Source organism: Xenopus tropicalis, chromosome 6 (genome assembly GCF_000004195.4).
Source record: "Xenopus tropicalis strain Nigerian chromosome 6, UCB_Xtro_10.0, whole genome shotgun sequence".
Classification (NCBI taxonomy): Eukaryota; Metazoa; Chordata; class Amphibia; order Anura; family Pipidae; genus Xenopus; species Xenopus tropicalis.
In genome coordinates, this window is record NC_030682.2 from 142,004,991 (window position 1) to 142,028,965 (window position 23,975).

The 23,975-nt window shown below is 44.8% G+C and overlaps 1 protein-coding gene across 4 annotated transcripts in view; it reads right to left on the reverse strand.

The window, feature by feature from the left end:
- Positions 1-23,975, reverse strand: part of fam49b (family with sequence similarity 49 member B) — a 64,967-nt gene that overhangs the window by 35,785 nt on the left and 5,207 nt on the right. For 2 of the 4 annotated variants that reach the window (XM_031903308.1, XM_031903307.1), the window contains exon 1: positions 23,197-23,281. The exons of 1 other annotated variant lie outside the window; for it this stretch is intronic. The gene's annotated coding sequence lies outside the window, so the exon portion shown is untranslated. 4 annotated transcript variants of the gene reach the window in all.

Here is a 23,975-nt window from a genome sequence, read left to right on the forward strand (position 1 = left end):
CCTTTAGTATACTGCTCCAATAGAAATCGATCAAGCGTATGCAGTAGACAGTAGTGATGTGCAAGTCGAGAAAAACTCAAAAGAGCCAGCAAGATACATATAAGCTATATACGTTTGACATGGTAGAAGGAAAGGGTTCTCAGTGCCAGGCAGCTGCTGTAAAGGCTATTAAATATTATTGGGTATCATTTTGGGAAGTAATTATAAAGACATGGCGGAACTAGTGAATATATATGTATATATAAGCCATATACATTTGACATGGAAGAAGCAAAGGGTTTTCTCAGTGCCAGGCAGCTGCTGTAAAGGCTAATAAATATTACTGGGAATAATTTTGGAAAGTAATTATAAAGACATGGTGGAACTAGTAAAGAGGGAAGTCTCTGGAATGGGGCAAGTAGAAGCCCTTTTCAAATGATAGCACTTACCTAGTGTGTTTAGCACCCTGACTGTATAGGGGGCTGACAGTAAAGCCCCTGGGGAACTTTTGTAATTTATAACCGCTATAAATCTCCTTGCTCTGGCATTCCTCACATACATACACCTCTAAATTTAAGCAAATAATCCCCTTCGACTGCATCTGGTGGGGAATTGCCGGTGCTCCCCAGGTGTGCTTGTGCTCACTTGCCTGCAAATAGCGCTCGGCACTACAAAGCGCTGCCCCACAAAGGGATTCCTTGCTACAATAGCACATGTGCCGGCTGTCGCTGGAAATAGAAGGCACTGCAGGCTGCAGCAGAAACACTTACTGGAGAAAAGGGAAGATAAACAAAAGAAATAATAATTAGAGTGTGCCTGGGGGAGATAACCCCATTATGTGCGCTCACTCACATGGACTTCAAGGCAACTCCGGCTATTCATCAATATCAAATTCATGTCAATTCCAAGCATTATCCAGCAGGGATACACACGGACACCGATATTCAGTTTCCTTATTAACTAAAGTATATCCTAAAGGGATACAGGCTTTTCTGTAATTTAGAACTTTCTGGATAATAGATCCCATATCCGTACTATTATCCCAAAAATATATCTTATATTGAAGCAAATCTGATTGGGCCTGGCAGCTTTCCCTTAGCAAAGCCTTTCTATTCAGGTCCTGTCCAATTCATCCTCCAGTCTCATTCAAAGCACTGCCTGGTTGCTAGGGTAAATTGCACCCTAGTAACAAATTACAAATAAACTTCAACACTTTGGTTACCAAAGTTGTGCAAAGTTGCCTGCAGGAGGAAACTTGCCAGTGATAGCAGCGATCTATTGCAGGCGAGTAAGTCACTCTGTGGGTGCTTACCCTAAAGGTTCCCATACACCATAAGATCCGTTCGTTTGGTGGTGTCGCCAAGCGAGCAGATCTTCTCCCAATATCCCCTACCTAGGGGTGGGCGATATCAGGAGAATCCAGGGTAATTCAATCGTTTGGCCCCAGGGCCAATTATAACAGCGGGTATAGGAAAAGTCGGTCCGGGGACCACATCAATGAGCCGATACGGTCCCCGATCCGACTAGATTATCTAACCTGCCCGATCGAGATCTTGCTGATTTCAGGCCAGATATCGGTCGTGCAGGCCCGTCGGGAGTGCCCCTACACGGGCCGATTAGCTGCCGAATGGTGTGTATGGGGACCTTAAGGGTGAAGACACAGAGCTACTTAGTAGCAGCTACTCAACGCCAGAAAATGCCCTGCCATAGACAATACTGAGAATTGCCTCTGCTAAAACACGTAGAGACAATTATCAGTAAATGATCAGCATTGTCTGTTTTAGTAGCCACGAGAAATAGCTGCTACTAGTAGCTCTGTGTGTCTTCACCCTTATGTATGTCAAAAGTGTTTCTGAGAGAGAGGAGAGAGAGGAAAGAAAAGAAAGAGGGTGTGTAAGAGTCTATTGGGCAGCAGTTTAACCAGGGTATATGCTACAGTTATTATCTGTAAATTGCATTTTTAATTTAAGGCTTGGCAGAATGAATGAATACTCATTCACATCAGCGTTGCCACACACACAAACAAACAGACAGACAGACACACATTGCATTGGGCTAAAGCCAAACAGAACTCCCGGCTACAACCCTATCATTTGTATTTAGCACAATGGCTGTCTCCTCTCTGCAGCCCAAGCGGCTGAGAAACAGACGCTGACGCATACAAAGCAGTGGTTTTCCGATTGGTGCTTCCTTCTCTGTCTCCCCGGTAACAGTCAGTGCCCGGCAGTTTGCCTGCTGTAGAGTCAATTGGGAACCGGCAGGGGAGCCGGCAAATTAAGGAATCTGAAAACACAGTTATCTCCATGTGCCAGGGAGCCAATGGGAGGGAGGGGGGAGTTGCGTTCATTTTTTTAGGATCACAAGTACAGTTATGGCACCTGTTATCCAAATACTCAAGACCCGGGGTTTTCCCAGATAGTGGATCTTACCGTAATTTAGATCCCCAAAATTATTTAAACATGAAATAAACCCAATAGGACGGTTCTGCCCCCAATAAGGGGTAATTATATCTTAGTTGGTATCAAGTACAGGTACTGTTTTATTATTACAGAGAAAAGGGAATCATTTAACCATTAAATAAACCCAATAGGGCTGTTCTGCCCCAATAAGGGGTAATTATATCTTAGTTGGGATCAAGTACAGGTACTGTTTTATTATTACAGAGAAAAGGGAAATCATTTTTACAAATCTGAATTATTTGATTAAAATGGGGTCTATGGCCTTTCCATAATTCAGTGCTTTTTGGATAACAGATTTCCGGATACACAGGGACATTTACAAAGGATTCTGGGAGCTGTAGTTCAACTGAAGGTGCACAGTTACAGGGTGCAATTGATTTCCTGTGGCTCTCTCTTTGCTACCTTATTGATGGCAGTGCCCAGGGGTAATTAGGGTTGCCAACTGGACGGTATTTTACTAGTCTAGCTAGTAAAAACAATTCCTGATACTAATGTTATTAGTTGGAAAAAAGGCTAAAAAATAGGAAGGCTGGCATTTTGGAAAAGGAAGGTGGCAATCCTAGTGGCAAAGTATCCATGGGGTAATGTCACGTGTGGAAGTAATCAATATTACATATCAGTAATCAATATTACACCAAACAGGGCACCTTTAGGGTGAAGACACACAGAGCTACTAGTAGCAGCTACTTGTCGTGGCTACTAAAACAGACAATGCTGATCATTTACTGATAACTGTCCCTACGTGTGTTTTAGCAGAGGCAATTCTCAGTATTGTCTATGGCAGGGGATTTTCTGGCATTTAGTAGCCATGACAAGTAGCTGCTACTAAGTAGCTCTGAGCTACTAGTAGCAGATACTTGTTGTGGCTACTAAGGGCTCTGGCACACGGGGAGATTAGTCGCCCGCAGCAAAACTCCCTGTTCGCGGGCGACTAATCTCCCCGAGTTGCCTTCCCCTGCCATCCCGCCGGCGAACATGTAAGTCGCTGGCGGGATGGCACACGCGGCGGGGCGATTTCAGGAAATCGGCGTCTTTTTCGGCGATTTGAGCGAAATCACGCTGCAGCGTCTGCCATCCCGCCGGCGACTTACATGTTCACCGGCGGGATGGCAGGGGAAGGCAACTCGGGGAGATTAGTCGCCCGCGAACAGGGAGTTTTGCTGCGGGCGACTAATCTCCCCGTGTGCCAGAGCCCTTAGATGAGGCAATTCTCAGTATTGTCTATGGCAGGGGATTATCTGGAGTTTAGTAGCCCTGAAAAAGTAGCTGCTACTAGTAACTCTCTGTGTCTTCACCCTTACATATATACCCCATAATGCCAATACCCAAATCTAAAAATATATTCAGTGTGGGGGCAAAATAAGTTCTCCTGGGCTCTCAGTGGCTACCAGCCCGGCCTCCGTGCTTGTGGCTACCAGCCCGGCCTCCGTGCTTGTGGCTAGCTATGTTTAAACACGTCGGCCTTTCATTTCTGACTCTAAACATGTCATTAGAGCCCCCCCTGTTGCTCCTGGCAGCACGGCCCTTACAGAGGAATTACAGGCCTTGCATAAAAGCCGCACATGTCAGGGTAAGGACCCGTGGCTCCGGGCTACGCGCTTTTCCCTTTCTCTCATATTTCTCATTTTCTCTGAGCTACGCCAAGGAGATAATGTAACTCGGCAGAACATTGCCCTGCAGCCGGCAGCGTGCCGTAGCTTGTCCCGCTTGGATTGCTTTCACTGGAATATCTCATCCCCACCTGTGACATTTGGTACATTCCAGTTTCTACAGCAACATTCCCACAGCCGGACCAACTGGGCATGCCCACACCCTGAGGGAAACATTTGCTTAAAAACCAAATTTTGAGAAAACCATTCTTGATGCAGACAGCACTGTCCAACCTACGGCCCTTTAGCTGTTGTTGAACTACAACTCCCTGACAGAAAGCTGTAGAATGAGGAGCCAAAGACCAGCCATTTTGAAGTTACCTCAAAATATTCCTGTCAGAATGCCAGTCTAAAAATACATTTAAAGACAAATTATCTTTATACCCTACAGCAGGGGTCTCCAACCTTTTTTTTTCACCAATGAGCCACGTTCAAATGTAAAAAGAGTTGGGGAGCAACACAAGCATGATAAATGTACATGGGGTGCCAAATAAGGGCTGTGATTGGTTACTTGGTAGATTGGCAGCCTACAGAAGGCTCAAAACTTGCCTCCTATCCAGGAATGTAAAAATAAATCACCTGAGGCCACTGGGAGCAACACCCAAGGGGTTGGGGAGCAACATGTTGCCCCTGAGCAGATGGTTGGGGTTCACTGCCCTTCTGAATCTAATAAGTAACCTGATACCCCAGAACCAGCCGGGGGAACGTCTGTGCACCACCGCCATATTGTTCCAGGTTCCTAGATATCCCTTGTACTGACCTTTTATTAATGGAAAACCATGGAGATAAAAAACCTACAAATATTAAATCTGTTGACCAGCTGCCCATATGGTGCCAAGCATCCCCTTGAGGAGCCAATGGCTGCCAATAGCTCACCATCAGATTCCTGGGGAGTGTATATCCCAAATGTGGGTGCTTCACAGTTTAACCCTATATATATCACTACGGACTGCCTACAAAATCTTACATTTGGAGATTTTCCTATTTTGATCCAATCCAGAGAGCGCCTTGGTCACGCGTGTTAGTCAATCTGGAAAGAATGCGTTGACTGACTCCGGGGATTGGCCATTGATAATTGCTTTAACTGGTTTCTCTAAAGTTGGAATTGTGTTCGTGATTCGGGGGGGATTTTCTAAATACGGATATTCATGGGAAAAATTCCTTTCATAATTCTGCAAAAAAACAGAAGACAGGGTTCAGGCATGTAGTGCCAATGTTCATGAGCAACCTTCCCTCGCCATTAGGCATGGCCTGCGGCTCAGTCTTCGCTTCCGATTATCTCCGACGCAGATACTTTTGACTAAGTTTCAATAACTAACGGCCTCTATTTGCACAAGTACGTTTATGGGAGAATAATTAAGATTTATCCATGGCAAGTTCCTTAAGTCGAGGAATGTGAATGCTGCAAGAAGCAAGTTGAGACACAGCCGTGTTCTTGATGGTTATGTGTCAGCGTTGGTCGTGCATGCAGAGAAGCCAATACAGCGTATTATACAAGGCAGGAGAATGAAGAGCTGATAGTAAAGCAGCCTACAGCTTTTGTAGAAGGGAAGTCATACAGCAGCCCAGTGCCTCACAACCAGCAACAATCTTTATTGGCATTTAAATTGCCATTTGACTTCCTTGAAAGTGAACAATAGAACATAGATCCAGTCCCAGACAACATGAGATTGGACCAATGATCCCCAAGATTGTCACTAGTAAAATACCTATCTGACCAATGCCCTCCATTCAGTACGGACTATCATGGCATTCACCTGTCGGAACTTGGGGGGCAGAGTCCAGCCCAAAAATGCACATTTACAATATGGCGCGCTTCCTTTTGTATGTGTGTTTAAAGGCATGTTTATCCGATACGGGCGCTTCAATGACACCTGGAATCAACTGAACAGTTCAGAGGTCAGTCAGACTGAGCCAACTCGGCCTTACAGGTGCAGAAACACACACTTAACCTTGTATAAGTCACAGCAGTCCCATACAGCCTGCCTAGAATTAGTAGCGGCCATCTAGGCACTATCCACAGTGAAAAATATTGGTCACACAGGCACCCATATATAAATGCATAACAAAAATACACACATATCCTGTGTATTTAATTTCAATAGAAACATTAATGAGGTCAATAAATTATACACAATTATAGGAGTTGTTCCTGCTGCAGTAATGCCTATGGCCCAGCCCTGACTGCCAACACTTTCAATTTAGCCACACCCTAATCACGTCAAACCACACCTTTGTATCAGGCCACACCCCCTGTTGGTTTCTTGTAAGGGGATTATAACAGTACATGCAGGAAGGGTAGAAGGATGAGAATAGCCCACAATATATCCTGACAACACTGCACCTGCAAGCTAGGTCAGACATACCTTCCCAAAAGCAAGGGGAAACAAAGCAAGGAGCAAATATTTATACTTTTATGAAAAAAAATTAAGTTATAAAGGACCTCTAACAACAACCTGAAGGCGAGTGCCCCCTGTGAATAGGTGAGAAATGATTATTAAATACATCCCCCAGCGTTGTACCGCGGAAGGGAATGCGCTGAGCAAACACAAACCAGCCGGATCAGTAGAACTGGTACTGTAATGCAATACAGGGAGCAGCCCACACAGGGGGAACTGCTGCCACACGTAACAGTATCACATACACACAGTGTTAGCAGCCAACATTTACTTTCCTACAACATTACACAGCTTACAAGGCAAAAATGCTAAAAGGTGGCCATACACTGGCCAATACTTACAGCCGACTGGCCTGCAGGCCAAACAGACAGAACTAGGGCACATACAAGGTACAGGCACCTTTCTATTGATCCATTTGCTGGGGCCGATAGCTGGAATGATCACAAACAAAAAACAAAAAAATCACAAAAAGTGACAGCTATTTGGTTGCTAGGCTCCAAATTACCTTAGCAACCAAGGATTGGTTTGAATAAGAGACTGATATATGAATAGGAGAGGGACTGAATAGAAAAATAAGTTATAAAAAGTAACAATTACAATAAAACTGGAGCATCACAGAGCAATCGTTTTTTGGCTGCCGGGGTCAGCGACCCCCATTTGAAAGCTGCAAAGAGCTAGAAGGCAAATAATTAAAAAACAATAACAAATAAATAATGAAGACCATTTAAATAGTTGCTTAGAATCTGCCATTCTATAACATACTAAAGGTGAACTTAAAGGTGAAACACCCATGAGATTTTCAATTATTATTAGCCCATATTTATTACAAATCAACACAACGTAGAGCAGTGCAACATAAGTCCACATACATCAAACATATGAAAACCTGACTGATACAAGAGGTAGAAAGGGCTCTGCTCATCAGAGCTTACACTTAAAGTAGATGGTGAGTAAACAAGATGCCAGGTCATGTATATACAGGCGGTAGTACCCATGTACACTGCACACACAATGACACTAGAACATATAGAACCCGTCTGACTAAAGGGGACACAGTGGGAACCCCAAGAGACATACAGTATTGTGCAATATCTCAGACAGGAGCAGGTAAAGTGCCCCCATTCCAACCCTACACAACAGCAGTCCCTTTGCCACTCTGCATTTGTCCCTGCACAGTAAAATATATAAGGATGAAGACACACAGAGCTACTAGTAGCAGCTACTTGTCGTGGCTACTAAAATAGACAATGCTGATCATTTATTGGTAATTGTCTCTACGTGTGTTTTAGCAGAGGCAATTCTCGGTATTGTCTATGGCAGGGGATTTTCTGGCGTTTAGTAGCCGTGGAAAAGTAGCTGCTACAAAGTAGCTCTGTGTGTCTGTAATGCGTATTCTCAGTAAACGGACAATGGAAAGACACTGAAAAGCATAAGGATTAAGATAGGACTAACTGAACCACAATCGGCAGCAAGAGCTCGGTCGAGCCATTCTGATATTATAGAGGTAATACCCAGTACCAATGCTATTCTGCTCCCTATGACAGCAATAACTAATAAATGCTCAGAATATTCTTCGCTATGCCTCGTAGCCCCCGGTTCCCACTCACTGATAGCGAGAGTCACGTCCTCACAGCAGATTTCATTTCCTGGTGGCAACGCAGGTTTCCAGCTCCTCTCTGCTTTGCAGGAAGGAAGAAAAGGCGCTCTGGTCAGAAGGCTTTTATTTTCTTTCTTTATATGAACCCTCCCTGCAAATCACAACTCACTGGCTCCGACAGACAGGGCACTGTGCTTATCCTGGGGCCCAAGGAATGCCATACAGACCTACCACGGGCGCGGTATAAACATAAAGTGGAAGTTCACCTTGATATTCTGAGACAATTTGAATTTGGTCTTCCTTTTTTATTTTTCAGTTAGTTGTTTATGAGCTCTCCTTTTGTTTTTTTTTAGCAACTATCTGATTGTTAGGGTCTTATTCACCCTAGCAACCAAGCAGTGGTTTAAATGAGAGATGGCAATACGAATAGCAGAGTGCCTGCATAGAAAGATAAGTAATAAAAAGTAACAATAATATTGTAGCCTTACAGAACAATAGTTTTCAGTTGCCGGGGTCAGTGACCCCCATTTGAAAGCTGGAAAGAGGCAGAAGAGAAAGGCAAATAATTTAAAAGCTAATAAATAAAAGGTGAACCACCTGTTTAATAGTTACAATTACAGGTGGAAATGTGCAGGCTTTTGTATAGGATAGGTATAGACCCACAGCTCGCTGTCTATAAAAATGAGCTGGGCTTGTTGATCCGGTTGGGTAATTAATAAGACAGGTTTGATTAGTAAATAATGGTTTGCTGAGATGAATATGGCATAACCTTTAATATTCATAGTAATATAATAGTCATACAGAATTCTGTATTCAGTCTTATTCAGAGTCTGTATCAGGTTCAATTAATAAAGACAAACAATCATTTTCATATCCCAGCATCCCAAGCAGTCCCATCTTAAAAAAAAAAAAAAACTTGAATGCTTGGCTTATTGATAAACATAAATAATAACAAAGGCAAACAACAGGCCAGTTCCGACCCCACAACTCCTAGTGCACCCAAAAACTCCCCTTTAGAAAGCCCTGCCTTGATCTCCCGAGCCCGTGGGGATCTCGCTGCCCGTTCTGATGCCCCAATCCCCCCGCCCAGCTAGTGCTTCCTCCTATCTCTGCTCGCCTGGTCATTAAGCCACAATATACTTTTCTCTTTCTATATTTGTGCCTCAGGCGGATCTTTAAGCAGCTTCCTTGTTTCTATAGCACAGCAGCAACCAAATAGATTTTTCTCATTTATTGCATATTTGTTTCCCACGGGTATTGACTGTACAGTATTTGTGACTTACCCTTTGTACAGCATGGGCTGCTGGGATGCCTATTGTGCTCACACAGCAAATTTCAAAGATGCTTAAAATGTTTGTTTTTTCAATGACACTTCCACAAGTTCTGACTTTTTCATGTCTTATATTTTACAATTAGCCATACACAGGTCAATCCCACATTATCCAATCAATTGGCATCAAAGGACTGTTGGATACCGGATAATGGTTCCTACACGGTATTGGCCGCCTTTCTATTGTTCTGTCCATTTGGGTCAGCAACCTGAGAAACCTACTGATGAGGAGCGACGGCTCCTCTTTACTTTCAAATGAAACCCATGGATATTGGTCGGTCACTGGGCTGCAGTACGAATCGATTGTCTCAGCATGTGTGGCCCATTGAACTAAAACTCTGGATTGTCTTACCAACCCCTTAAAGGGAAACTATACCCCCAGAATGAATACGTAACCAACAGACAGTTTAAATTATATTAAGTGGCCTATTAAAGAATCTCCCCAAACTGGAATATATATATCAGTAAATATTGCCCTTTTACATCCTTTCCCTTGAGCCGCCATTTAGTGATGGGCTGTGTGCTCCCTCAGAGATCAGCTGACAGGAAGTGATGCAGCTCTAACTGTAACAGGAAGTAGTGTGGGAGCAAAAGGCAGAACTCTGCCCATTCATTGGCTGATGGGGCCTAGCATGTATGTGTGCCTTGGCTTGTTTGTGTGCACTGTGACTCCTATGATCCCAGGGGGCGGCCCTTAATTCTTCTATTTAGGATTACCCAATGGCACATACTGCTAAAAAGTATATTTATATGAAAATGTTTTATTTAGATGAAGCAGGGTTTTACATATGAGCTGTTTATGCAATATATTTTTAGAGACCTACATTGTTTGGGGGTATAGTTTTCCTTTAAGCCCCAAACACTATCTTTTCAGTACTTTCCAACAGGAAATTGTCATTAAGCAAACGTCCTACTTCCTCCTCTTCCTGTATCTGCACTTTGTCTCCTACCAATAGTTTTATGTTCTGGGGGAAGACACAAACCAACAGATTTCCACTAGTGATTCCTATGGGTATATCTCTACTCATCATTGGCAAGACTAACACTCTCATAGGAAAAAAAAAAGACTCCCCCAGTGATACCTATGGGCCAAGATGCTCTTGAATGTGTAACTGTGTGCAAGAAAGCAAAGCTCCGAGAGACTTACAATAACGGCGCACTTATTACTTCCTGATCTGCAGAACAGGAAGTTACTTGTACACTTAAAAAAACAGCAAGTCATCCTGTGAGAGATCATAAAGTTACGACAGATTTAACAGCCCAGCAGTCTGATGGAAGATATCCTATATCTGTATTTAAGTATTTATGAATGTTATAAAGCACTTTCCTCACAGGATCAACATGCACCGCATCTTTCCATTGTTCTTTGCCAGAGAGGCAACCGGTGACAGCCGGCTCTGGCAGGGTAACATGGTGCCCTTTGTCTTTTCTGGCCTGTGACTGGCATCATAAATAGACTGGCTATGGATAAATCCATTCAAATACAAGCAGGTTTGTTCACCTTTGAATTAACTACATTAATTACAGGTATAGGATCCCTTATCCATAAACCCATTATCCAGAAAGTTTCGAATTACAGAAAGGCCATCTGCCACAGACTCTATTATAAGCAAATAATTCTAATTTTTTAAAATAATTCCCTTTTCTCTGTAATAATAAAACAGTACCTGTACTTGATCCCAACTAAGATATAATTACCCCTTATTGGGGGCAGAACAGCCCTATTGGGTTTATTTAATGGTTAAATGATTCCCTTTTCTCTGTAATAATAAAACAGTACCTGTACTTGATCCCAACTAAGATATAATTACCCCTTATTGGGGGCAGAACAGTCCTATTGGGTTTATTTAATGGTTAAATGATTCCCTTTTCTCTGTAATAATAAAACAGTACCTGTACTTGATCCCAACTAAGATATAATTACCCCTTATTGGGGGCAGAACAGTCCTATTGGGTTTATTTAATGGTTAAATGATTCCCTTTTCTCTGTAATAATAAAACAGTACCTGTACTTGATCCCAACTAAGATATAATTACCCCTTATTGGGGGCAGAACAGTCCTATTGGGTTTATTTCATGGTTAAATGATTTTTAGCAGACAAGTTACTGAGATCCAAATTACAGAAAGATCCCTTATCCGGAAAACCCCAGGCCCCAAGCATTCTGGATAAGACGTCCCATACCTGTATGATGTAGACACTGATATTCTAAGACAATTTGCAACCGGTTTTCATTTTTTTTTTTATTATTCCTGGCTTTTTAGTTATTTAGATTTTTGTTCAGCGTCTCTCCAGTTTGGAATTTCAGCAGCTATCTGGTTGCTAGGGTCTTGTTTACCTTAGCAACCAGGTAGCATTTAAATGAGAAAATGGAATATAAATAGCAGGGGACCTAACAAAATAGGTAAAAGTAACAATAATAATATTAGAAGCTCACTGAGCTTCCAGGTACAGTAACTGCAGAGAGCTTCTCCCTGGGTGACCAACAGCGAGTAGGATCAAACAAAAAAGTTAAGTACATGAGAAAAGCTACCGAGTATATGAAAGTAGGGCACTGACATTAGACTAGACATACACTAGACACGTGACTGACTGAATCTAGAGTAGGTGTGTTCCACTGAGAATGAAAACTGTTCTGCACCAGAAAAATGGCTGAAGCCATAGCAACAGCTGCAGAATCAAGTCTAAAGTACAAAAAAGTGGACACCCCTGTAGTACATAAATATCCCTTTTTGATCCAGTGAGATACAAGGTAGGGAGGAGTAAGGATAATGAAATAAACCAATTGGCTGCTCCCAATTTCCTGGTAGGGGTGGCTCAACACTTCCTGTGCCATAATAGTAAGGATATCTTCTTCAGCACCATGGAGAGCAGCCAATCATGTTCACATGTTATTAAATTAGTTTGAATGGGGTTCAATCAATATATTCCATAGGGTTGATTTGTTCCTCGTACCTAGTAAGTAAATATTAAACAACATACTCTCTGGCTATACTTAAACTGCAACTCCCAACCAGATGCCGATAGTTTTAGTTCAATAAGAACAAGAGAGAACCATCCCTGATTTACAGGCTGTGATACAGACTAGGCCTCGGTTCTTCTCCTGTAAAGAGTACAGGTATGTGACTGGTTATCCAGAAACCCATTATCCAGAAAGCTCTGAATTATGGAAAGGGTATCTGCCATAGACTCTATTTTAACGAAACAATTCAATTTTTATTTTTTTATTTTTTTTTTAAATGAGTTCCTTTTTATCTTTACTACTTAACTTTTTAAACTTTACTGCTTACTAATTAGCAGGTCAACAAGTGCAGATTGAGAGATCTAACATAGATATATATATATATATATATATATATATATATGTGTGTGTATTTGTTACATAGACGTGCATGTCACAGTACAGCGCAATTAAATACAGCAGGTGCAAATGGCAGTAACGCCTGAAATACCCATTCAGCACCTATTTTTAATGTATGGGTGGTTAAAAGCTTATTTTAAAGGAAGTACAGATATAAAATGGCGGTCTTGAGTCCTTAAAATAGATCAACAAGTGAAACTTTACTCTCCCTGCACATTAGCCTTCCGCCTTAAAGAGATATGCTCCTGTTTTGCTTTAACCTGAAATCCTAAAATAACCACAAATAGCAACACAAACTGACAAAATGCAACGTCGGTGGGCACGGGGGAAACTGAGAGCTGCCATACTACTTGCCTACGTGAAGTTAAAGAGGTGGTTCACCTTCAGGTTAACTTTTAGTATGCTATAGAATGGCCAATTCTTCATTTTATATTTTCTATAGTTTTTGAATTATTTGCCTTCCTCTTCTGACTCTTTTCGGTTTTCAAATGGGGGTCACTGACCCCGGCAGCCAAAAAACTGTTCCTCTGTGAGGCTACAATTTTTTTTTTTTATTACTTATCCTTCTATCTTGACTGTCTTCTATTAATATACCTGTCTCTCTTTCAACCCACTGCTAGGCTAAACTGGACCCTAGTGACCAGAAAGCTGCTAAAAGTCCAAACTGCTGAACAAATACTAAATAATTCAAAAAGGGCAAATAATAAAAAATGAAGACCAACTGCAATTGGTCTCAGTATAGAACACTTTACATCATAATGAAAGTTAATTTAAAGGTGAACAACCCCTTTAAAGCAAACTCTCAGCTGCCGACAACAATAACAAGCGTCCCCACAACAGAGGAGTAATGCTGAGAGATGACACAATGCCTGACTAACCATCAATAGCGTTTTTATGGGAGTTCCCATGTTTTACTCAGAAAGAAACACCAAACTAAATATTTACCATGTTCAGAATCCATAATTGCTCAGACTTTAATAAGTCCCTGCTTTGAAGTGCAAATGGGAGACAGAGCAAACAGGGCATACTATTTATATCATCAGCAGGGTAACCCAATGTAGGTGCCACTGGGGTTCCTCCCACTAACTGAGCCACACCTACATTAGAGAAGAACTAGCCCCCTAAATGTGCTCATAGCCTGTACAGAGAGATACCATAAAACTATGGCAGCATAGGGATTCCCCTGTACTAAGCACAATTCAGCAGAAACAGCCCCCTAAGTTTGCTCATAGCCTGTACAGAGAGATACCATAAAACTATGGCAGCATAGGGATTCCCCTGTACTAAGCACAATTCAGCAGGAACAGCAACCCCTAAGTTTGCTCATAGCCTGTACAGAGAGATACCAAAAAACTATGGCACATAGGGATTCCCCTGTACTAAGCACAATTCAGCAGGAACAGCCCCCTAAGTTTGCTCATAGCCTGTACAGAGAGATACCATAAAACTATGGCAGCATAGGGATTCCCCTGTACTAAGCACAATTCAGCAGGAACAGCCCCCTAAGTTTGCTCATAGCCTGTACAGAGAGATACCATAAAACTATGGCAGCATAGGGATTCCCCTGTACTAAGCACAATTCAGCAGGAACAGTCCCCTAAGTTTGCTCATAGCCTGTACAGAGAGATACCATAAAACTATGGCACATAGGGATTCCCCTGTACTAAGCACAATTCAGCAGGAACAGCCCCCTAAGTTTGCTCATAGCCTGTACAGCGAGATACCATAAAACTATGCCAGCATAGGGATTCCCCTGTACTAAGCACAATTCAGCAGGAACAGCCCCATAAGTTTGCTCATAGCCTGTACAGAGAGATACCATAAAACTATGGCAGCATAGGCACTTAAGTCTTTCTTTTCTGGGAGGTTTTCCCATTTCCAGTTGAGGGAATAAAAGAAAAGAGAGAATAAAGAAAGGAATAGAGAGAGAGAGAGAATGCCAGTGTATAATCCAGCCGGGCAGCCAGTGATTAGAGATATCCAGCATGAAGGCAGCTTTATGTTATCTAATCGTGCTTTCTAATCAGAGCTTTTAAACACCATATTAAATGCCGCCATAAAGCTGCGGCTTCAGACTGAGTGAATGGCTTCCCCCACGCAGGGAAATGAGCAAAATGACTGTTGTCCTAACGAACAGAAATAATACCTTGTATTAACGCCGCGGCTTTTAATTTGTATGCATGGCAACCTCTTAAAGGGGGAAGCAGAGACGGATGGGTTTAGCTTAGCACCCTGTAATTGGCTAATAACAAGGCAGGGGAGGATTAAGTGATTTGCCGGAGATCAGTGTGGCCCCTCGCCATTTCCTTCCCCCGTAACAGCTCGGTGTCATTAACCAATCACAGGTTCTGTGTCACAAAAATAGGAAAAACAAAATATAAAAGGGGAAGAATAATATGATCTGGCTGCAGCTATCCGTAACAACTGTCAGTGATGTGCTTAAAGGAACAGTAACACCAAAAAATGTATCAAAGTAATAAATATATTATGTACGATTGTCCTGCGCTGGTAAAAGTTGTGTTTTGCTTCAAAAGTCTATATTTACACAAAGTTGATGTGTAGCCATGGGGACGGCCATTTAAATTGATAAAAGGAGAAAAGGCACAGGTTACATAGTAGATAACAGATAAGTTGCATAGATTCTCACTGTATTCTACAGAGCTTATCTGTTATCTGCTATGTAACCTATACCTTTTCTTATTTTTCCAGCTTGAATGGCTGCCCCCGGGGCTACACAGCGGGGTATTTATATAAACTATAGTAGGGTTTCTGTAACAAACACCCCAGCTGTACCAGTGCAGGAATGGCTGCCCCCGGGGCTACACAGCGGGGTATTTATATAAACTATAGTAGGGTTTCTGTAGCAAACACCCCAGCTGCACCAGTGCAGGAATGGCTGCCCCCAGGGCTACACAGCGGGGTATTTATATAAACTATAGTAGGGTTTCTGTAGCAAACACCCCAGCTGTACCGGTGCAGGAATGGCTGCCCCCGGGGCTACACAGCAGGGTATTTATATAAACTATAGTAGGGTTTCTGTAGCAAACACCCCAGCTGTACCAGTGCAGGAATGGCTGCCCCCGGGGCTACACAGCGGGGTATTTATATCAACTATAGTAGGGTTTCTGTAGCAAACACCAAAGCTGTACCAGTGCAGGAATGGCTGCCCCCGGGGCTACACAGCGGGGTATTTATATAAACTATAGTAGGGTTTCTGTAGCAAACACCCCAGCTGTACCGGTGCAGGAATGGCTGCCCCCAGGGCTACACAGCGGGGTATTTATATAAACTATAGTAGGGTTTCTGTAGCAAACACCCCAGCTGTACCGGTGCAGGAATGGCTGCCCCCAGGGCTACACAGCGGGGTATTTATATAAACCACGGTTTCCCAACCTTTTATACACGTGAACCACATTTAAATGGAAAAAGTGTTGGGGAGCAAAACAAGTATGAAAAAGGTGCCAATAAGAGCTATAAATGGCTACTTTATAGCCCCTATGTGGACTCACAGCCTACAGAAGGCTCTGTTTGGCTTTATTCTTGGTTTTTATGCAGTCAAAACTTGCCTCCAAACAAGAAATTCAAAAATATGCCCCTGCTTTGAGGCCACTGGGAGCAACATCCAAGGGTTTGGGGAGCAACATGTTGCTCACGAGCCACTGGTTGGGAATCACTGATATAAACTATAGTAGGGTTTCTGTAGCAAACACCCCAGCTGTACCAGTGCAGGAATGGCTGCCCCCGGGGCTACACAGCGGGGTATTTATATAAACTATAGTAGGGTTTCTGTAGCAAACACCCCAGCTGTACCAGTGCAGGAATGGCTGCCCCCGGGGCTACACAGCGGGGTATTTATATAAACTATAGTAGGGTTTCTGTAGCAAACACCCCAGCTGTACCAGTGCAGGAATGGCTGCCCCCGGGGCTACACAGCGGGGTATTTATATAAACTATAGTAGGGTTTCTGTAGCAAACACCCCAGCTGTACCAGTGCAGGAATGGCTGCCCCCGGGGCTACACAGCGGGGTATTTATATAAACTATAGTAGGGTTTCTGTAGCAAACACCCCAGCTGTACCAGCGCAGGAACGGCTGCCCCCGGGGCTACACAGCGGGGTATTTATATAAACTATAGTAGGGTTTCTGTAGCAAACACCCCAGCTGTACCAGTGCAGGAATGGCTGCCCCCGGGGCTACACAGCGGGGTATTTATATAAACTATAGTAGGGTTTCTGTAGCAAACACCCCAGCTGTACCAGTGCAGGAATGGCTGCCCCCGGGGCTACACAGTGGGGTATTTATATAAACTATAGTAGGGTTTCTGTAGCATACATACATCTTTGAACAGTGCAAAGCAACAGCACATTATATTGGGGGTTATATTAGGGATTAGTTCTCCTTTAAAGCTAGCTGATTGGTTGCCATTGGTTACTAGACCAGTGGCAAAGATGCAGCATTATTAAATTACCCCATTTATTCTAAACAGGTTATCTGTTACGCACTTGTAGGCCCATCAGCTACATAAGGTTGACGGTATATGGGGGGATATTATCCTTAGGAATATAGGAGACAAGCACCCTAAACTGCAGTAATGGGGGTGCCAGGCATTTACCATTCAAGTAAACAGGAGGCCAGGGAGCAGCAGCTAATTTATACAGAGTACAGAATAATAGCACATTATATTTGAATGCAATAAAACTCAGCAACCCCTTTCATTTTTTGGGCCCTTGAAAACTAGCCGGAGACGGGTTCCTGGCGAGCACGAGCGTTCCAGGAAATGGCTGTGCCTCGGGCAATGGCATTCGCATCCCTGGAACAATCGCCGCTCAGCAACGTTTATTTTATTAAACATGCCAATTATGTTGTTATTCTTTCTCTTACTGGAAAGCAAAACAGATCGTCCAAACACTGCAAAATTAGCAGCAGGCCTGCTGCACGCCGCCGCTGGGGGGTACGGCCGTGTTACGAGGGGGCCCTGATCAGATTTAGTAGCAATTCTTCTGCTGCACAGGAATGTCCTGGGCCCTTTCCTCTAAGGCTTCTGCCTATTCCTACTATACACTGTTTTACTATAACTGATCTGCAAGATAAAGTGTAAGCTCTTGTGCTTAGTGGGAGCTCCCATACTGCTCTGCTCTGCTTGTGATATGGAAATCTCAGTCCCCCTGCCCTTAGTGCTCAACTGGTTATGGAAATAACACAGAGCCATGAATAAACAGGAACATTAGCACTACATGGCCGCAGTAATCAGTAGGTATGTTTAACCCCTTTGTTAGGGGCCATAATTTAACTGGCAACCCAAAAACTGGTCCCTAAATAGCACCCATTTTCATACGCTATGTTGCAGAATATTCTATTCCTTGCACCTTTCAATTGGTCTTTATTGATACATTATTATACAACATATATGCAATTATTTGCCTTCCTCCAGCTTTTAAATGGAGGTCACTGACCCCGGCAGCCAAAAAAAAAATCCTATTCTTCATCTTGAAGTCTCCAATCCTAAGCACTGCCTGGTCACTAGGGTAAACAGGCCCCTGGCAACCAGATAACTGCTGAAATTCCAAACTGGAGAGCTACTGCATGAAAAGCTTTAAGAATCCCTAGGGTACACCAGGTAACAATACCTATCCAAGGGCCTTTCTGGAACCCACACTACTGGTTTAGTTGGAGCCCCCCGTTGAGGGGCCCACATCTGGTTAGGGCCCCACTTACTTTATAACAAGGTTACAGATATAGGAAACCGTTGCTGTATTCTAGACATGTTTCCCCACCCCTGTCGCTAACGGACCTACGATTTACAACTACAGAACAATCTATAAGGGCCGATACATACAGGACCACATGTGGGACATGTTAGGGCCCAACAGTGAAAAACTTAACCCTTTGAGAGCCTTCCACTCCTGTGCAGCCAGAAACTGCAGTTGCCCCCTCCACCCACCCCGACTCTCTGCGCTGAATCTGGCACGGAGTCAGCTCCTGTGTTCCGCCCAAGCATCAGCCACAGATTACGGCACAATCACACCCAGGGCTGAGTCAATCTCCACATCTTGGAGAAGGTCAGAGAGACAACAGCTGAAGGCGACTGCTGCCAAGGCGCGACTGCGAGGGATGCTTAGCGATGCCGCCACGCTCATTAGTGGTACCAGTTCCAGGGCCGTCGGTGCTGCCAATATACAGGGATGTAATACCCATAAGGTTTGGACAATATAGAAACATAGTCACTGAGGCTCAGAAAAGACACATGCGCATCAACTGCAACCCTTTGGTCCAAATGAAACCTGCGAGTGTTGCGGTTCTTTTGATCCCCCTCGTTCAAGATTTCAGCATAAACTGATTAAAGGGTACATGTGAAATTCAACTTTTTAGCCTGATTTGTAGTGGTGCACTGATTAACCCCCAAAATCTGCATTGTAAGTGATGCGCCCCACTTCTTCTCAAATCGAGCCCCATCTGCCCCCTGGTGTGAAGGAACTGACCCATGCTATCAGATATGACATCAGAAGTGGGCGGAGCACTGTCATTTGTGTCTGCCTAGCTCCACCCACCCAAGCCCCGCAACACATGTCCAACTATACAGCAGATTGGGTGGGTTCAGACCAACATATGAGTCCAGACACAATTTGCAGTTTTTTCTCTAGATCAGCCACCATCTTTCCCTCTACTGATGTCACCCCACACAATCGTACCCCTTGTGATGTCATCACACCCACTGGTGACACCTTTGCCTAAACCCCGCCTATCTCCGACTGCTTGCCTATTACAAGAGGGATGAAGGCTGTATATAAAACTATGGCAAATGTTAGCCCAGACTGGGTGGGCATCAGCAACTGGTGAACTATCCCTTGTGGGTCAGACACAACTGGGGAAATACATTTAAAGAAAACATCTTAATCCTGTAGGCAATTATGAATAATACATGGTGCTGGTTTTAATACTGTCTGTAAAAATGGCCCCTTTATTAGAGCTCCCTATAGATCCTCTCAGGTCCCTGTCTGTGCTTCATATGAGGGGTGGGCGTGTCCTAACGGTCCTTGCCAGTAGCACAGTAGCCAATCACAGCCCTGCAGTTACACAAGCACAGACAGGCTTCAGTTCCTAATCAGGTCAGCCTAGCTGCTGATTGGTTCCTATTCTACAGCGCAGTGTGCTGAGTGCCGCCGCCCCCCCTCCACAGCCTGGGAGGAGGCAGCAGGAAGTGGCACATATGGGCGGGACTAGTGGGGTTTTGGGGGAATTTCTAAATAAATCAGTCCAAAACACAAATATAATGCGCTGGTGCATTCTTAATTTTCACATGATACGTCTCCTTTAAAGGGGTTCTCTGGCTGCCTGGGACACCTCTTAATCATTCTCTAGTCTGACATTCAAGCCCCTGCCTGGTTGCTAGGATAATGAGGACCCAAGCAACAAGATAACAGTTTACATTCAAAAACAGGAGAGGGGCAGCACTGTACCAGCAGCCAGCATGCATTGCTAGGGGAACTCAACAACTGGTGAAATACCCCCCGTGCATAAGAGACAACTGGGGCAATACATTTAAGGCAAAATAAACACTTGGGGTAACAAAAAACTGCATAAAGTGCCAAATCCTAATCCCTCCAACAAAAGCACAGTGGGAAGTAGATTAGGGAGCTAACTCCCCTCAGGTCAGACTGGTGCATGCTGGGAAAGAAATAATATTGGGTGTATGTACCAAAGACAGAACCAAGTACAGCTGCCTACTGTCTTGCAGACTCAGCACTTATACCAGGCCCAGAACCAGTGGCACGCAGCACAGACATGGCAGAGCCAGGCACCCTCCCGCACAGAAAGGAGACAAACTTGTGACTAAGAAGGAAGAGAATGGCCCCCACGAGACCAACCAATAGGGAACATGGGTGCCAGCACCCAATGATACAAGTGTATTAGACCAGGGTGCATGAAGTTGGGCCGACATATCAGAAGCAGCAGAGGAGACTTAGAGACCATGATGGGAGAGGAAATACTCAAAAGCCTTGAAAAACCTGTAGGATATATCCATATAAATTGTGCTTAACAATGTCAGCAGTTAGAATTGATGTTCAGCAGTGTCACTTGTGTCACATGACTCACTGAGACTTACATTCCAAAATCATAACTGTACCACTTGGGATACATACAGGTATATTAGGGGTAACTTGGGGGTAGGGTTAGTGACACAGGGATGGGAAAGCCTAGGGTGCCACAGGGTAAAGAGGAGTGGAAAAATGTTAGATAAGCAGCAGGAGGCAAGCCTAGGGGGGCACTGGGTAAGATGGGGTACAGGCATGTTAGCTACAGGTATAGAGACAAGGGGGGCACTGGGTAAGATGGGGTACAGGCATGTTAGCTACAGGTATAGAGACAAGGGGGGCACTGGGTAAGATGGGGTACAGGCATGTTAGCTACAGGTATAGAGACAAGGGGGGCACTGGGTAAGATGGGGTACAGGCATGTTAGCTACAGGTATAGAGACAAGGGGGGCACTGGGTAAGATGGGGTACAGGCATGTTAGCTACAGGTATAGAGACAAGGGGGGCACTGGGTAAGATGGGGTACAGGCATGTTAGCTACAGGTATAGAGACAAGGGGGGCACTGGGTAAGATGGGGTACAGGCATGTTAGCTACAGGTATAGAGACAAGGGGGGGCACTGGGTAAGATGGGGTACAGGCATGTTAGCTACAGGTATAGAGACAAGGGTGGCACTGGGTAAGATGGGGTACAGGCATGTTAGCTACAGGTATAGAGACAAGGGTGGCACTGGGTAAGATGGGGTACAGGCATGTTAGCTACAGGTATAGAGACAAGGGTGGCACTGGGTAAGATGGGGTACAGGCATGTTAGCTACGGGTATAGAGACAAGGGGGGGGCACCGGGTAAGATGGGGTACAGGCATGTTAGCTACGGGTATAGAGACAAGGGTGGCACTGGGTAAGATGGGGTACAGGCATGTTAGCTACAGGTATAGAGACAAGGGGGGCACTGGGTAAGATGGGGTACAGGCATGTTAGCTACAGGTATAGAGACAAGGGGGGCACTGGGTAAGATGGGGTACAGGCATGTTAGCTACAGGTATAGAGACAAGGGGGGCACTGGGTAAGATGGGGTACAGGCATGTTAGCTACAGGTATAGAGACAAGGGGGGGCACTGGGTAAGATGGGGTACAGGCATGTTAGCTACAGGTAGAGAGACAAGGGTGGCACTGGGTAAGATGGGGTACAGGCATGTTAGCTACAGGTATAGAGACAAGGGGGGCACTGGGTAAGATGGGGTACAGGCATGTTAGCTACAGGTATAGAGACAAGGGGGGGCACTGGGTAAGATGGGGTACAGGCATGTTAGCTACAGGTATAGAGACAAGGGGGGCACTGGGTAAGATGGGGTACAGGCATGTTAGCTACAGGTATAGAGACAAGGGGGGGCACTGGGTAAGATGGGGTACAGGCATGTTAGCTACAGGTATAGAGACAAGGGGGGCACTGGGTAAGATGGGGTACAGGCATGTTAGCTACAGGTATAGAGACAAGGGTGGCACTGGGTAAGATGGGGTACAGGCATGTTAGCTACAGGTATAGAGACAAGGGGGGCACTGGGTAAGATGGGGTACAGGCATGTTAGCTACAGGTATAGAGACAAGGGGGGCACTGGGTAAGATGGGGTACAGGCATGTTAGCTACAGGTATAGAGACAAGGGGGGCACTGGGTAAGATGGGGTACAGGCATGTTAGCTACAGGTATAGAGACAAGGGGGGCACTGGGTAAGATGGGGTACAGGCATGTTAGCTACAGGTATAGAGACAAGGGGGGCACTGGGTAAGATGGGGTACAGGCATGTTAGCTACAGGTATAGAGACAAGGGTGGCACTGGGTAAGATGGGGTACAGGCATGTTAGCTACGGGTATAGAGACAAGGGGGGCACTGGGTAAGATGGGGTACAGGCATGTTAGCTACGGGTATAGAGACAAGGGGGGCACTGGGTAAGATGGGGTACAGGCATGTTAGCTACAGGTATAGAGACAAGGGGGGGCACTGGGTAAGATGGGGTACAGGCATGTTAGCTACGGGTATAGAGACAAGGGGTGGCACTGGGTAAGATGGGGTACAGGCATGTTGGCTACAGGTATAGAGACAAGGGGGGGCACTGGGTAAGATGGGGTACAGGCATGTTAGCTACGGGTATAGAGACAAGGGGGGGCTGAGGCTCTGGGGGGCACTGGGTAAGATGGGGGAAGACGTTAGCTAGAAGGCTACAAACACAGGAGTGTGTGCCTAAGGCCAGGGCAGCACTGGGGTACTACCCGGCTGGCACATGTGGGGCAGGGCAGTGGGGCACAGGCAGAGGAGGATGATGAGGGTACAGATTTAGAAATCCATAGAAATAACAAATTCTTCCCGCTGATCACAGGGAACCATCTCTCACCTGGCGGAACGCACTGGGGCACGGTGCTCGGGCCTAGCGTGCCTGCCGCATCTCCGCACACAGCTCCCTTCTCATTCACAGCTCCCGGCTCTGACACACACTGCAGCACAGCCACAAGCACCGCCCACCCTCCCCGCCTCCTCCCGAACGGACCGCCCACTAGCCACCCCCTCCCACACGGTCCGCCCACTCTCCGCCTACTCGCCCGAACTCTATTGGTCAGTCTAACAGACGCTGCGAATTACGCATTGAGTCTCTCTTACTGCGACTTATCTGCACAATTGAAATGAACGGAAAGCGAGATTACCGAGGGAAATTGGAAATCATAGCTTTATGAGTAGGAAAGAACCACAGGCCGAAAACTGGCACCGGATCCGGTCTCCATTTTGCGAGTGGCAGAAGGAGAAGACGCCATTACTGTGGATGGCAAATCCCCGGAAGTGTGGCGTTGTCACCAATGCGACCAAATTTGGAAGGAACGATCGGCCATCTTGAGAAGGGCACATAGTACGATTTATTTAGCTGCATTTTATACTCGGTCTTTATGCTGGTATTTGTTATAGCAAAACAAAGGAGAAGCTGTGCGCACTACTAAATAACATTATTATTATACAGGGAACTCTGAGTATCACTCATGTATTATAAGGGATAATGTACCCCCTACTGTAAATGATAAGGATATTAGCAGTCACTGAGGGGTTCTGTGCCCATATAAAGGCACAAGGCTGCAGGCTGAGTTATACAGGGAACTCTGAGTATCACTCATGTATTATAAGGGA